This window comes from Crinia signifera, chromosome 1 (assembly GCF_055691185.1).
Source record: "Crinia signifera chromosome 1, ASM5569118v1, whole genome shotgun sequence".
Classification (NCBI taxonomy): Eukaryota; Metazoa; Chordata; class Amphibia; order Anura; family Myobatrachidae; genus Crinia; species Crinia signifera.
The window spans coordinates 295,147,956-295,163,090 of NC_139217.1; the positions used below are offsets into that span (position 1 = coordinate 295,147,956).

The 15,135-nt window shown below is 41.5% G+C and overlaps 1 protein-coding gene across 33 annotated transcripts in view; it reads left to right on the forward strand.

The window, feature by feature from the left end:
• Window positions 1-15,135, forward strand: part of PTPRD (protein tyrosine phosphatase receptor type D) — a 1,589,668-nt gene that overhangs the window by 1,133,886 nt on the left and 440,647 nt on the right. For all 33 annotated transcript variants that reach the window (XM_083185941.1, XM_083185944.1, XM_083185945.1 and 30 more), the window contains exon 9: window positions 1,898-1,939. The gene's annotated coding sequence lies outside the window, so the exon portion shown is untranslated. The remainder of the gene's footprint in view (window positions 1-1,897; window positions 1,940-15,135) is intronic.

Genomic DNA, 15,135 nt, shown 5'->3' on the forward strand with positions numbered 1-15,135 from the left:
TACATATGCACAAACTACAGATTATATACAGTATTTATGATATCTTTCCATGGGAAATAAAAACATGAGTGGTGTGTCTGAAGGAGACAGAGTAACAGCAAAGGTTTGATCGTGACATGGTCCAATTTATCCTGATCCAGGAATATAGGGGACATATAGGAAGTAAAAAGTAACCTGATTATGGTTCCTTTTGTCTATTGATATCTATTGACTGGATCAAGTATCAAATTTAACCTTGTTTGGTTGTTGTTCAAAACAAGCATTCTTGCCATATCTTCAATTCCTCTTACAGTATGTTCTATTAAAAAAGAAGGTTCTCCCCTTTTAATTTATTTGGGGAAATGTAATAGGATCCGAGATGCCTGAGGTCGATAAAAAAAACCGGTGGATTTAGCCTTGTATATGTCTGACACTTTAACAATATATAATATTGCAATTCTCAGATGAAATCTACAGATGGAGCCACTCTCAGTGAGCGACACGCCAAGACGGGTCGAAGCTACAGATAAGTGCATCTGTAGGACCTCTAGCAACTAGGTCCCTATTACTATTACCGAGTTGTGTGCAGCTTTTCTCTTAGCCATGTTATGTTGGCACTAAGTACATTAAACACTAACAATAATTCCCATATATGTGTCACTGACAAGGAATCTGATAGAGAACGGGGACATATTATGCAGCGTAGTAATTAGCATTTGTTAAACAGGGTTATTTCCAACTATCTGTGAGTTGGTAGGCTAAATGACTTGTGACCAAATATTCCCAATCCTGTTGTCAAAGCCCACTTCTCTTCACATTTCACTCACAGCTCTCCTTTACTCCAACACTCAGTAACCATCTTCATACTCATCTCCATCATTGGTCTCAAGCCTCTAGTTGTATGTTGATTGGGTCCTCACTACTTACATTTAGCTGTAATGTGTATTGAACTGTGGTGCTCTTTATTTGTACTGTATTTTTGTTATTTATTCAATGTTATGCCAAGTTTTGTCTCCCTGTATTGTTCCTTTGTACGGCGCTGCGAAACACTTGTGGCGCCTTATAAATTATATTATAATAATAATAATATAGTTTTATCCATAGTAAAACAAAACAGATAGGAAAGTACACAGGAGCAGGGAATAATTTAAACGGTCAAACATTATCTGTGAAATTACTTCCTGACATGTTAATGCTATACTATTACAGTTAATAATAATTCATATCAGTGACATTTTTGTATCCTCATCATCTGCCTATATCTCCAATAGTGACATTGGTGTTACTTTACCTTTAATCCCCTTGTATGGTTATGTCATATATCTATCTAGCTAGCTAGCTAGCTATCTATCTATGTTATAAAAATCTAAAGCCATGCAAACATGGGGTATCTGCTCAGCATACTGCAATGCTTTGCAAGCACTGACTTTCCCTACAGGTGATAGCGACACGCGGGACCATGCATTGCTGCAGGGCATACACACGAGTGTTCTGTGCTCCAGATTGCTTAGAAAAGTGTCTGGAATCGCCCGTGTGTTTGCCCCTTAACTGAATTCAAAGATTGTCTGGTTGGCCACAAGTGTCATTCCATTATTGTGGTGTTTCTGAGCAGTAAGTTTGTTGCTCATTGCACCTGAACAGCAGGTGACACTGCTTACACCCATCCTGGTGAGACCCATAAGCAAGACAATTACACCAATGGCTTCCATTTTTACATAAATTTCCATCAAAACATAGAAGTGTTGAAATAACACGCAGGAGTTTTGAAAAAGTTACTGGATCACTCCTTATGATGGCAAGCAGCTAGAATGTCATTCATATGAGTTGCCTAAATTATAATTTATGCTTAAACTTTATCTTTACATTTAGATTCCACTATGAAATACAAAACTAATATTTCCAATTCTTTCCTCAATAGGTTGCAGGACTGGAATACAGCATTCTCAAGAAGGATCACAAGGTAAGAATTATTGGCTAATTAACAATATAATATGCGTTGCTGACATGTAATAAGTTAAATTGCTAATAAATGAGTTTTGTGAATGTGCATATATGAAAATGTTATTGGATAAGAATACAGCATTTGCCAGAAATGACTAAACTGGGAATTGGAATTTGGTTTTTTACTGTGATTTTTCTTACTTTTTACTCCTGATTTCCTCTTACTAAATATGTTTTATTAATGGTAAAATGTATTTCTTTCTTGTATTCACAAAAATGGTTTTGTGTCAAAGAAATTGTCCCATGTTGTTTACATTGCTCATTAGTGATGGGTAAATGCTATCAGGTGTTATGTACTAGTATGCCTATCGGTATAATACATAGAAAAAGGTTGTACTTAATTTAGAAATAGAAGGAACCGTTATAAAAGAAATGCATAATTTTATGAAAAATGGGCTTGATACATAGACCACTAAATTACTTACTATAGTTGCCACCACTAGGCAGGTCTAGGCATTTGCCTAGGGCGCCGGCCACTGGAGTGCAGCAGTTCGCACCTCGCCCCCCGTGCAAAGGGGGAACCTGCTGCGCCGTCTGGGGAGCAGGCAGGGTGGTCCATGCTGGCTTCTGACAGGAGCCGCAGTGGTGTCCTTGCCGTGCGGGTACCTGCAACGCTGTGTATAAAACTGGCGGCGGTGGGTGGTCCCTGCAGTGAATAAGAAATAACTGTGTTAGGCTTAAGCAATTAGAAGGGTATAGGCTAGGACAGGGTTAGGATAGTGCCTAACGCTAGAAAGGTTAGAGTTAGGCACCAGCAGGTAGAGTTAGGGTTAGGCTTTGGGAGGGAAGGGTTAGGCTGCGGCAGGGAAGGGTTAGGGTTAAGTTTCAGGGAGGGAGGGTTTGAAATGGGGGGAGGACAAGGAAGGTGTATATATAGTTACCAGAGCCCTATCAGGCTTCTCTCCATTGGGAAGCCCGCATCAGTATTCTGACCACTGGCCTCTTCTCCACCAGTCATCCATATGTAGTCCGTAAAGAGTCCCAGTTTCAAACTGTTTAGGACATTCACACCTAACTAAATACAAGAAAACAATAAAAAAAGTTTTCATTTTATTTAAAGCTCTATTATTTTACCTTAAGTCACATAATTATGTATTTTTTATGAGTTAGCTGAGGACAGCAACCATAATTTCATGTCAGCGGCAGTTTAGTCACCAGACACCCATGCACTGTTTTACAATTGAGCAAATACATTATATATTTAATCAGATGTGCACAGCTGTCGGGACAGTGTTGGGTTAGTATTTAGGCCGGTTCTTCAGTCTGAATGTCTAGGAAAACGCGATGCTGACATCATTACAGCAGCTATTTTTGTTCTTTCTATTAATGCTTCTCAGCCACTACACTGTAAAAAAAAAAACGAACAAAGGATAGATAGCATTAGTCATTGTTCATTTTCAATAGGACATTGTTTAAACCACAGTATGATTGATTTGGACTCCACTGAAATAAAATTAGGCCTATTTTCTTTTTGTTAAGGATGTGTGAGCAGATATATAGAATATATTACATTTGACTGTGTTTCTATCTTTTTTTTATTTTATTTGCCAACTTTGAAACCCTGATATACTGTAGCATGTATTCTGTTTCTGCAATATATATGCTTCACAAGTATAATTCCGAGATCAGGGCCATACAGTAGACTTTTGTAGCACACCTGAGCTGAGATTCATTCACCTGGTGCTAACTGCAATACAAATGGAAGAGAATGGATCTTGCAGTAGAGATCATTGATTATCATGGGGGACAGGGGAACGACACACGCTATTGGTCAGAGAGAAAGGATAATGGACCATGAACAGAAGAAAATAATGCAGAATGGTCACTCTTGCTATTATCACTTTTGTTTACTATTAGAGATCAATGATCTCTATTAAAACTCCATTTGGACAGCGTTCACTGCAGAACTAAGTACTCGGGCAAGCGGCAAGCATCCATTTGTACATAACGTTAAAGTATTGGTAGTAGCTTCTTAGTAACATATTATAGCAGAGTATTCTGCGTGCATGACATCACAGCAAACAGTGACACATTGTATACCATTGTATGCATCTATAATATCATTATAGAGTCAAATCTAAATATTTGTGGATACCACTTATATGCGATACACATAGATATTGTATAAGCAATGCTAGCGTGTATTATTTGTGTCAGTTCCTCAATTAATGTCTTTCTTCTTATCTAGGACTGTCACAGTCCTATTAAATATCGCTAGTTTTTCTGTGAAACAATAGTAGCACTCACTGAGCTTTCTAAGGAACGATTCATTGCTTTGATTAATAGGTTCGAATTAGCATTCATGAATATAAAGTAAGTAATATGTACATTTATATAATTGGCAGGATCATTTTTCACCACTTGAGCACTGCATTAACTGGATATAGTTTTATTTTACATATGCTGGCTTAAAAAGAAGTCTATGAGAAGTTCTGCTGTACTTCAGTATCTTAATGTAAAATCATTCCTGGCAAGTTCTTTCTCATACTTGAAATATATTTTAGAGCTATTTGCATGGATTAGGTTCATAAGTGCTTAAGTCATGTATTTTTCTTTTTAATCACAGTTCTGTAAAAATGAACTAGGCTTTATTTAGTGTTGAGTTGGCTATGTACAGTATTTCAATCTGGCATGCTTCTTATAAGAGGCAACATCCCAAATTGACACCTCTCATTCTTTGCACAAATAGTCCAGTGATTCCCGAACCTGGTCCTCAGAACCTCAAGTAGTTCACGTTTTCCAGCTCACCCAGCTGGTGCACAGGTGTTCTCATTACTCATTGACAGGTTTTAAAAGATCTACTGGTGGAGCTAACGGCTAGATGTATCAAGCTTCAAAACGTGATAAATGGAGAGTGATAAACAGCCAGCCAATCAGCTCCTACCTGCCATGTTACAGGCTGGGTTTAAAAAATGACAGGTAGGAGCTGATTGGCTGATTGTTTATCACTCTCCACTTTACCACTTTTTGAAGCTTGATATCTGATATCTTGACATCTGGCCCAAAGGGATTCACTTGTGATAAGGATCAATAGAATAGAATCACAGAATATAGTGGAAGAGGCAAAAATAGATCTAAGTAGGATGAGGGTAATATTATCAACTCACATTATTACTCTGCCTGATTCAGACTTGCACTTAAAGAAACCGCTATTGTGACTTATTTGACATGTTTGGAAAAAATAATTATCTCCACAGTTCTGGCTCCAAAGGTGGAGCTACAGCACAATCCAGAAAAGGGGGAGCCACACCTACTGCCACCCAAACACTGCCAAACATCACCAGCCATGACTCCCTGGCAATTGGTTTGGCTCAGCCCCACTTATGGAACTGCCACTGACTTCTCGACCTATACTCAGAACTGATAGCATCTATGTTACCACACCACCCTCATCTATTAGCTTGTGAAAGCAACCACCATTATCACATATTTGCACCAGCACGCCCTTGGTTCACAATGTCCAAATGCAGTACAGCTGAAAGAAAGACATCCCGCCATAACAGAGATAACTTTATCCCTCTTCAAGCCTTAGTACATAAACCCTAGACAGAGGAAATGTAGATACTGTAATTATGCTGTTCAGGAAACGCAGTACATCTGAAAGAAAGACATCCCGCCATAACAGAGATAACTTTATCCCTCTCCAAGCCTTAGTACATAAACCCTAGACAGAGTAAATGTAGATACTGTAATTATGCTGTTCAGGAAAGTATATAGTAAGTTTGTATATAGTGGGTTATTCTGGTTGATTCACAAGGCTGCGTATTCGCAGCCTTGCGAGTCCACCAAAGCCTGCCTTGCAAATGGTTGGCTGGCGACACCCCTCCATAAGTGCAATTCACATGCAGGGCATACACAGTAACATCCATTCGCAGGCATGGGGGAATCGCCTACATCTTTTGATGGTCGCTGACCATCAAAAGATGTGATGTGTGCACGCATATAAAAGTGACTTTTATATGCGTGCATGCTGGGAAAGAAATGGGAGGGCGAAGCAACCAGAATAAGTGCCATAGTCCTTTTATGTACTGCCGATGTTCATCATTGTTTAGCAAGTAGACAGTTTAGATGTACTGAATCTTCAGAGCAGCATACACTCAACTCTGTACATACTGTGACCTTTGTATGTAGTTAATATCTCGACAATATGCAGTCAGGATGCTGACCCCAAGATCCCGACTGCCGACATTACCGCCAGTTGGAAACCCAGTGCAAAGGGTCTATTCTCTCTCATGGGGCTCATGACCCCCATAGAGGGGGAATAGAACCTTGTGGAAAACAAAGCGAGCCACCGTGCCCTCAGCGTGGTGAGCACAGTGAGCTTCTCCCGCTGCGGGCACTCTGGCAGCCTGTTTACCACTGTCGGGATTCTGACTGCCAGGAAATCATGCTGAACCCGTATACTCAGCTACAAATAGCTTGCCATCCAATCGACATGTCCACAACATGCCAACAGCCTATTTCTCCATACTGCATATGCCCAGTGCATGCTTAGTAACACCCAATCAGCCACAAATGAAGATGCTTCTCAGAAAAATGACTGAAATATTGTAAAAGTTACTTTATATAGGTTAATCCTGCCAAGTAATTATATTTGGTGGAGAGGTTGGTTGTGTAGCAAGAACTGAACTGCATGAGAACTGAAGAACTGCATGATAGCACTTGGCCCTGAAACATCCTATATCGTAAAGGCCGTATGCATGTCTATTAGTCCTATAGAAAATGATGTAGTGTACATCTGAGCCAAGGAAAGCACAATCTTTAAGGAAAAGCAATTAATACTTTCACACTTCTGCGTTCCCAGCTATTAAATTGCTTACTTAAAGTCAGCATAGTGCAGTTGTAATATTTTATAGGTGCTATGAAATTTTACACACTTGCGTAGTGGAAACATGTGCAGTATACTCTGATTAAGTCATTATCCTGAATCATCTGCAGTATAAGTTTTCTGTGTAGTCTCCAGAACAAACACCATATAAAGGTAGATCTCACTAAAATGTATCTCTTTATCAACAGGTTGAAATAATGTTGCTATCTAATACATTTAGGGGGTGATTCTGATTAACGAACTCCCTCGTACGTTCATAGATGTTAAAGATCTGCCCATAAGCGAATATGTACATGTGCAGATCTTCTCTGCGGGCGTCTTCGAGGACTTGCATAGTCTCTGAGGCGCTCACACCGGGGGGCACCTACCTTCCGGAGAAGGTCGCCGCTGATCTAAGTCACCAGAGAGTGACTTAGATTAGCGAGCGCTACAGAAATCATTCAACGGTCAACCACCATCGAATGATTTTCAGCCACGCACGCAAGTCCCTGAATGGATGTTTATGCAAAACATCCATTCGCAGTGCTGCTAGGATAATCAGCATTTAGCAGGAGCGGGCATTCGGACGCCCGGTGGGCGGCATTCCATTGCCAACCAGAATCAGGCACACAGTGCTTATAAAAAAATGACAGGTTTGTTTATAGTATGAAACTTTTTTTTTAGATTTCCTGTAAGATATTAACAGTAATTCAAACTAAACAATGAAGTATACACCATGAATCAAGGCAGTGACGGTGAACCTTTCACCTCCATAAATTCTGAATTAATATTTTATGTTTATTGATGCATTTGCTGTGAAAACCCTAACAGCTTATGAAATGTGCCCTGCAAATTGTTTTCATGGGTCTTGTTTGGAGGAAAATGCCGCATTATGTTGATTTTTAACTAATTGGGCAGATAATCAATATTCATTAGAGGTGACCCAGTCAGCACTCCAGGACTACCTCCTCACGCTCTCTCCTCTCTAGACCTGATGTATGCTCCTTGTCGTGTACAGAATATCAGGAAGATCTACAGTAAAACTTTTCTCTGTACCCTGCATCTTCCTGTCCATAGTCATGGTACAGTGAGTGTGTAGAAGCATTGGCACTGATGGTTACATGTAGCACAAACAAGGTGTTAAATAATGTGAAATAGTATTAAGAAGGAATAAAAGGTATTTAATCAGTAAGACTAAATGAATGTAACACGATGGGTGCAGATTTTTATTCCATTTATCACATATACACGGACTACAGTACCTGCATGTTAAATGACAGACATGCAATGATGTTTCCGCACAATGACGTGTATACAGGGACATTGCCAAAACTTTTTGGGCCCCAAAACAACATTTTTAGAAGCCTCACACCCTAATGCTTCTACAGACACGCCTTTCTTTGCAGCAGTTGTTTATTTTATGTGCCATAGTAGTGCCCTAGTTTATTTTATAAATCATAGTAGTCTCCTACAGTAGTTCTCAATATGCCACATTGAAGTACTGTCAGTACACATTACGCCACACAGTGCCTCAAATTCACATGCCATACAGTGTCATATTATGCCACATAACAATGTTTGATGTTCATATTTTGCCATACTATAGTTCCCCCAGTTCATATGCCATATTACGGTGCTACAGTTCATATTACATAATCTTACAGTACCATAACACCCTGTTCACTATATACCACATTTCAGAACCAAGTTAAGATTATACCATGTTACAGCCTCCCCCCCCCCCCCCCTCCCTTACCATTATAACATATACTGCGCACATAATTCACTGAAAATGGAATTTAAGCATTACATGTCAGAGCCAATGGTTTAGCAGGCAAATCTGTGAATTTGGTAGACAACTATATGAGACCCCATAGCAATGCATGCCCAGCAACAGGGGGGAACAAAAGGGACAACTATACCAGGCCCAGAGGTTCAGAGGGGCCCTGGGGATCAGTCGGGACTGTCTTCTAATCAAAATTTCTGTTGCCAGCCCTGTAGCAATGACACCCTCTGCAACCACTATAGCTATACTCCTGCATGCATGCATACATACATAACTGTGTCAGCATGGAGAGGTAAGGTCTGGTTTTTAGTAAAGAAAATGGGCGATTTTTAGTAAAGAAAATGGGAGATTCTTAGACGTGCGATTTTTTAGATATGAAAGTATGTGGTATTTAGTAAAAAAAAATATGGCATTGGGTCCCCACTCCTGAGCATAACAAGCCTCGGGCTTGTTGTGCCGGACTTGGTTCCAAAAAATACAGGGGGACAAAAAGCGTAGGGGTCCCTGTATTTCTGATACCAGCGCCAGACTCTTGGACTGGTCCTGGTTCAATAAATATGGGGGACAAAAAAGCTGGGAGGCCCCCATATTTTGGAACCAGACCCGGGCTCCAACAGCCTGTGGTGTCATGTCATAGTTGGGGGACACTTTTTACATAAGGTTCCCTGAATGTACCATGTGCACCATGGCTGGTCAGCCCTGGATGGGGTACCTGGGAGAGTGCAGACTCAATCAATACAGTGGTCCCCCCAGGCTTCATCTGTCCAGGCCTGAAGCCGGGGCTGTCCTCTACATCCCTAGGTGGTGGATGCCAGGCTGATAAAATGACATTTAAAATCCAAATGCTTTTTACAGGCAAAGTGGCTTCCTTGGATTGGCTGAAAGTGTCTCCATGGAGATGCCTACAGCCAATCAGAGTGCTTCGATCCCCGCTGTCATTAGTGTGGAGAAAGCCGCCTCACCCCGCAGTCATTGCGAAGGAACCAGCTCACCACCGCTGTCAGTGCAGGGTGAGGCTGCAGCAGAGAGTCACTGCTGGAGCCTGGAATGGTGATGTACAGATGTACCGGGTGTCATCTTTGCTGGCGATCCGCCAGCAGCATGCTTCTGGTGGATCGCCAGCAACACGGAGCCGCACATGGTATGGTCGGGGGATCTTACATAAAAAGTGTCCCACGGCTGTGGCATGACACCGTGACCTGTTGTGCTGGTTCCAAAATATTGGGGACCCCCAGTTTTTTAATCCCCCATATTTTTGGAACCAGGACCGGTCCAAGAGTCTGGTGCTGGTTTCAGAAATATGGGGGATCCCTGTGCTTTTTTTCCCTCGTATTGTTGGAAGCAGGTCTGGCTCAATGAGCCCGGAGCTGGTTATGCTCTGAAGGGGGACCCCTCACCATTTTTTTTATTTGAAAAACACATTTACACATTTTTTCAAGACAGCCATGTACAGATCTCAGTGATCTATGCATGGTTCTGTAAAATACGCCAGTCAGAACATGGTCTATTTGTTTTTGCGATTTGGGTAATGTTTACCAAACATCATGGGTGAGATTTAATAGGATGAGAGATTCAGAAAGTGAGAGATTTGGGAAGAAATCTCCAGGTTTTTTAAAGCGGCAATCATTTACACTGCAAAACTAATTTGAATTTGCAGTGTAACTGATTGCCACTTTAAAAAACTGGAGATTTCTTCCCAAATCTCTCACTTTCAGAATCTCTCATCTTAATAAATCTCACCCCACAACTGATTGTTTTTTACCAATTGTGATTTTTACTACAATATGAATACAATATATAAATATGTATAGTTCCATTTCAGACAGTGCATGTATACACCATACAGACAGTGCATGTATACACCCTTCCATTATGCTGAATGTCAAAAATGAAATGCCCATTATATTAGAATGGGAGTTTTGCCAAATCAGATTGCACATTGAGAAATGCTTACAAAATAGAATCTGGGATTACCCATATGTTTCAGTGAAGATATGTGTAGGATTTCTGAGCCCTGTGTTTGGCTTGGTCAGTGACAAGAATATGTTTATGATATGCCAAAGATGCACAGATTGCAGCATGCAGAGACACGATAAACAGTTGTGATTAATAAAGGAAGAAGGAAACGGGTGATCTTTTATGAAAGTGGCAAGCTGGAGTGAATGCTGAAGCTTCTGCCTGTCACACAATTGTTCTGCTTTCTCATCGAAACTCAAAGTTACTGTGTAAAATGCAAACTGTCATTTCGATTAGCCAAGTAGGGGTTTAAGCAACTGTAGCCGCATAGTAATATTTATTACCTTATTAGTGCAGTCAAAGAATTTTTAGTGATTCTAGAATTTCTAGTATATAAACCTTATTGTATAAACCTTCCTATCCTTAGCCACCTAGAGCATCTGCTCGTCCTGTCTATTATACTTATTTTGGAATATTACATTTAGCCGCATTGTTTTCACTGAATTAGAAGCATATAAAAATAAACCCTTTCATACAAAGCACAGACACACAGCCGGGCCCGCAGAAAGGGGGGGTGGACTTTTTACTGCCCCCTCCCTGCTGAAACTACTGAGCAGTGTGTGTAGAGAGGACAGGCTGCTGCTGCAGCACAGCCTCTCTCCCCCGGCCAGAACACGCTGCTCAGTGCTTTATCTATGGCCCCCCTGTGATTGGCATGTGTTTTTCTTTTATTTTTAAAGCTAAAGGTTTTGTGCATGGGAGTGGGGTAGTGCTGCAGCTTCACCTATCTGCCAATGTGACAGTGATTAATCGTGCTGAGTATTGGGAGCCAAGGTACACTGAGTGCACAAGTGTGCAGTGCATTACTGAGAGTTGACCATGAGACCAATGGAGCTCATCATATGCTTCTCAGGCCCATGAAGAACAACAGCAGCGACCTCGTCATGGGAGGGTTTTAATCAGAGGCAGTGCTGAGCCCCCGCCCCCCTGCAGTTACCTATTGACCAATTTTATACTACTCAGTGTTTTGACAGTGTAATATTCTCCTGTGCAGTTTGCGTCCAGTTCATGACAAGTGGATGGGCCCCCCCCCTGTCTAAAGTGCCCTGGGACCCCCAAAGGCTTAATCCGGCCCTGTGTACAATGTAAGCACACTGAGTTATATATACCATAATGGACACTGACTATTATTCCCAATGTAGTGAACAAGAGAAACTGTACATCTTACCTCTCAACATGCAAGGGATGGAAAGTGGGATCCTGCCCTGACATTTTGGGGGCATACATGGCCTATACTAGATTGTAAGCTCCTCCGAGCAGGTCCCTCTTCCCTCTTGTTGTCAAAGCGCACTTCTCTTCACATTTCACTCACAGTTCTCCTATACTCAAACACTCAGTGACCATCTTCGTCTGCATACTCATCTCCATCATTGGCCTCAAGCCTCTAGTTGTATGTTAATTGAGTCCTCACTACTTATATTTAAGCTGTAATGTGTATTGAACTGTGGTGCTCTTTATTTGTAACGACACTTTGGCGCCTTATAAATAAAATTATAATAATAATAATAATAATACTTGCGAGGCCACGTCCCATTTTTCACTGCTGAGGGGGCATGGCAAGCCTCCTTCTCTGGGAATAGATGCAAGTCACCACAGAGCAGAGCCAGACAGGGTAGACCCCCACACACAAACCACAGGACACTGTTGGCCCTGGAAAGGAAGTGGGACATTCCTAAAAAAAACTGTCCCGCAAAAATCAGGACAGTTGGGAGGTATGGTACATAGCAGTTTAACATACAGTAATAGAAGTAAATTTACTAAGAAGGGACTTCTATTCTAGATAGGATGTTGCCCATAACAACCAGGTCCATTATACATCTTATTTATGTAGCACCTTCTAGAAGAAAGAAGATTGAATCTGGTTGCTACAGTATGTACAACAACCCATCTTCAATAGAACACCCATTTTTCTCAACTGGCAGGACTACTGTCATGTTACTAGCTCATTTGCACCACCAAACCCTGTGCAACTGCATATACTCTGTCGAGGGAGGGTGATGGGAGGCACCACAGCTTATTTGGCATCTGGAATAGTGGGGGCTGCCTATTTTGTCAGTCCCGTGCCCTGCAATTTCTAATAACAGCAGAAATGTCAAAATATCATACAAAAAACAATCATACATAGAAACAGAACAATGATATATGAGGTCTGCCAAATGGTCAATGATTCCTGCAAAACATCGATGTTTAGGTGTATGTGCACTGGTGAATTTATAATGGGTACAGTGAGTGCAGTGCACATGTTTCCAGGGACCCCCACACTGCACCAGCTTTACCCATTTCTTCAATACTTAAATCTCCAGAGTCCCTGTCAATGGCAGCAAGTGCTTAAATCATCAGTGGGAAAATGGGGCTGTGTCATTTTCCCACCATTTTGTGCAAGTGCAGTAGAGAATTTGGAAATGGATGGCCATTGTCTTGGAGAACTGTGCCTGCCGCTATTGCTCATATTCTACAGTGCTGCTGGCTAGAGAGGAGGGGGCTCGGACAAAGTAGGGTACACACGGGCCTCCCCATCTCATAAAACACCCCTGGGTATATCTTTGATGCTTTTGCCATCTATGGTGATGTTTTTTGCTGATGTTTACTGATATTAGTTAAATTAACTCATGCTGCTCTTCTCATTATCTCTGGCTTGCCACAAAGCTGGATAGAGTGAGAAAATAAAAGAGAACATAGAAAGAATGCTCCGTAAACAGTCAAAACACAGCAAGACACAGACAGTGAGGAAGTCCCAACTCAGGTCTATGGGGATGGCATGAGCGAAAGACTAGGGCCGCAGGGTCCAACTAGATCATTTCAGTGACTACTGTAGTTCACTGCATTTTTCTACAGGGCGTTAATGATGCACAGGAGTGTACACACTAGGGCCCTTTTGACTGATATCTTTCAAAAGTCATCTAGAGTTTATGGGGCTTTACTGTATGGGCATGTGCAATTATACACCCAAGACCCGAAACACAACTCACAACCCGCTGTAGGGCAATCATCTTACAGCTGAGATCCCATAACAAAGAATTGACTCCTAAGCCGTTAAGTGGATGATGGAGTGTTGATATCATTGGAGAGGGTTGAGTACATCAGAGTGAAGGGTGGTTCACAGGGCTATAAGCGTTAAAGTGTTGTAAAAGTAAACATTCTGATCTCCATATCTCTGCCCTTCAACTTTGGTATATAAACTCTTTCCTCATGTGACCTTCTTTCTATTTCCAAGTTTTAATACATCTTCCCAAACTCACCACCAGGACTCCTCAAACTTGTTTTCTTGTGCTGTCATGCTGTGGATTCATTGTTCAAACCTATGGCATTGTCATTGCCAAGTCATGAATAGTGACGTATACATCACTATCATTATTTATCAGTATTTATTTTGTTTCCTCTAAAGTGACCACTGATTGGATAAATGAATTTATTTAAATAGAAGCATAACTTGTATTTCTAGTAGTTGCTAAGAGTTTACATGCAGTGTACGGCCTCTGGTAACCAAAGTACAGGAGTGTTAAACAACAGAGCCGGCCCTAGCCCAAATGACGCCCTAGGCAAGATTTTGGCTTCTGCCCCCTAGCACCGCCACTAGTTCCGTCTCTGACCCTGCTCCCCTTTCCCAGCACCATCAACCCTCATCATAGCAGTCATCATTTTGGTGCTCCTACCCGCAATATTTTAAATAGAAACAGTGCACACATTCGGTGCGCAGCCCAAACAGGGGTGTGTTCTTGCTGGGAAGGGGCATGGCCAGACAATAGTACCCCCAATTCAAATTATGCCACAGAGTAGTGCAACATTATTCACATTATATCATGCGATGGTGTCCCTTATTCACGTTACATCACACAGTATTACCACTTTACCTTATATACATTACTCCTCACATTATTCACATTATACCCTTAGAAAAAAATCCTGAGAAAATATTGTATTTTAAGCACCTCCATGGCCACATTGCAACCCAGCACAAAGCAGTGTGTGCTGGGCAGAGGAGAAGAGCTGCAGTTACTGCTGTCACTTAAGGAGAGGGGGCCTGGGGCCCCCACTTGGCCCTTCCATCAGACTTTGGCCTGGGTAATTTGTACCCCCTACCCCTTTCTCTCGGCACCCCTGAAAATACCACACAGTAATGCCCCTTACACATGACAAACATTATTAATGTCCTTATAACCATAATGCCCCTTACACATTATGCCAACCTTTAGTAATGCCCTTCATACACATAATGACACACATAATGCCCCTTACTCATATAGTATATTGCACATTATTAATGCCCTTATACACATGACACACATAATGCCCATTACACATATGTCGCACATTATTAATGCATTTATACATGACACACACAATGCCCCTTACACATATGCCAAACACTATTGCACAACCAACCCACATGCAGACAGTACTCTCACAGCCGCTAACACTTGGACCTCTGCCTCTGCTTGGATACAGATGTTTCCTCATCCATCTTGACTCAATAGGCCATGCAGCTCCTGGCCAGTTCTGCTAACGTTTGGTGCCTTTTTTTGCATCTTATTTGCATTGTCATGTG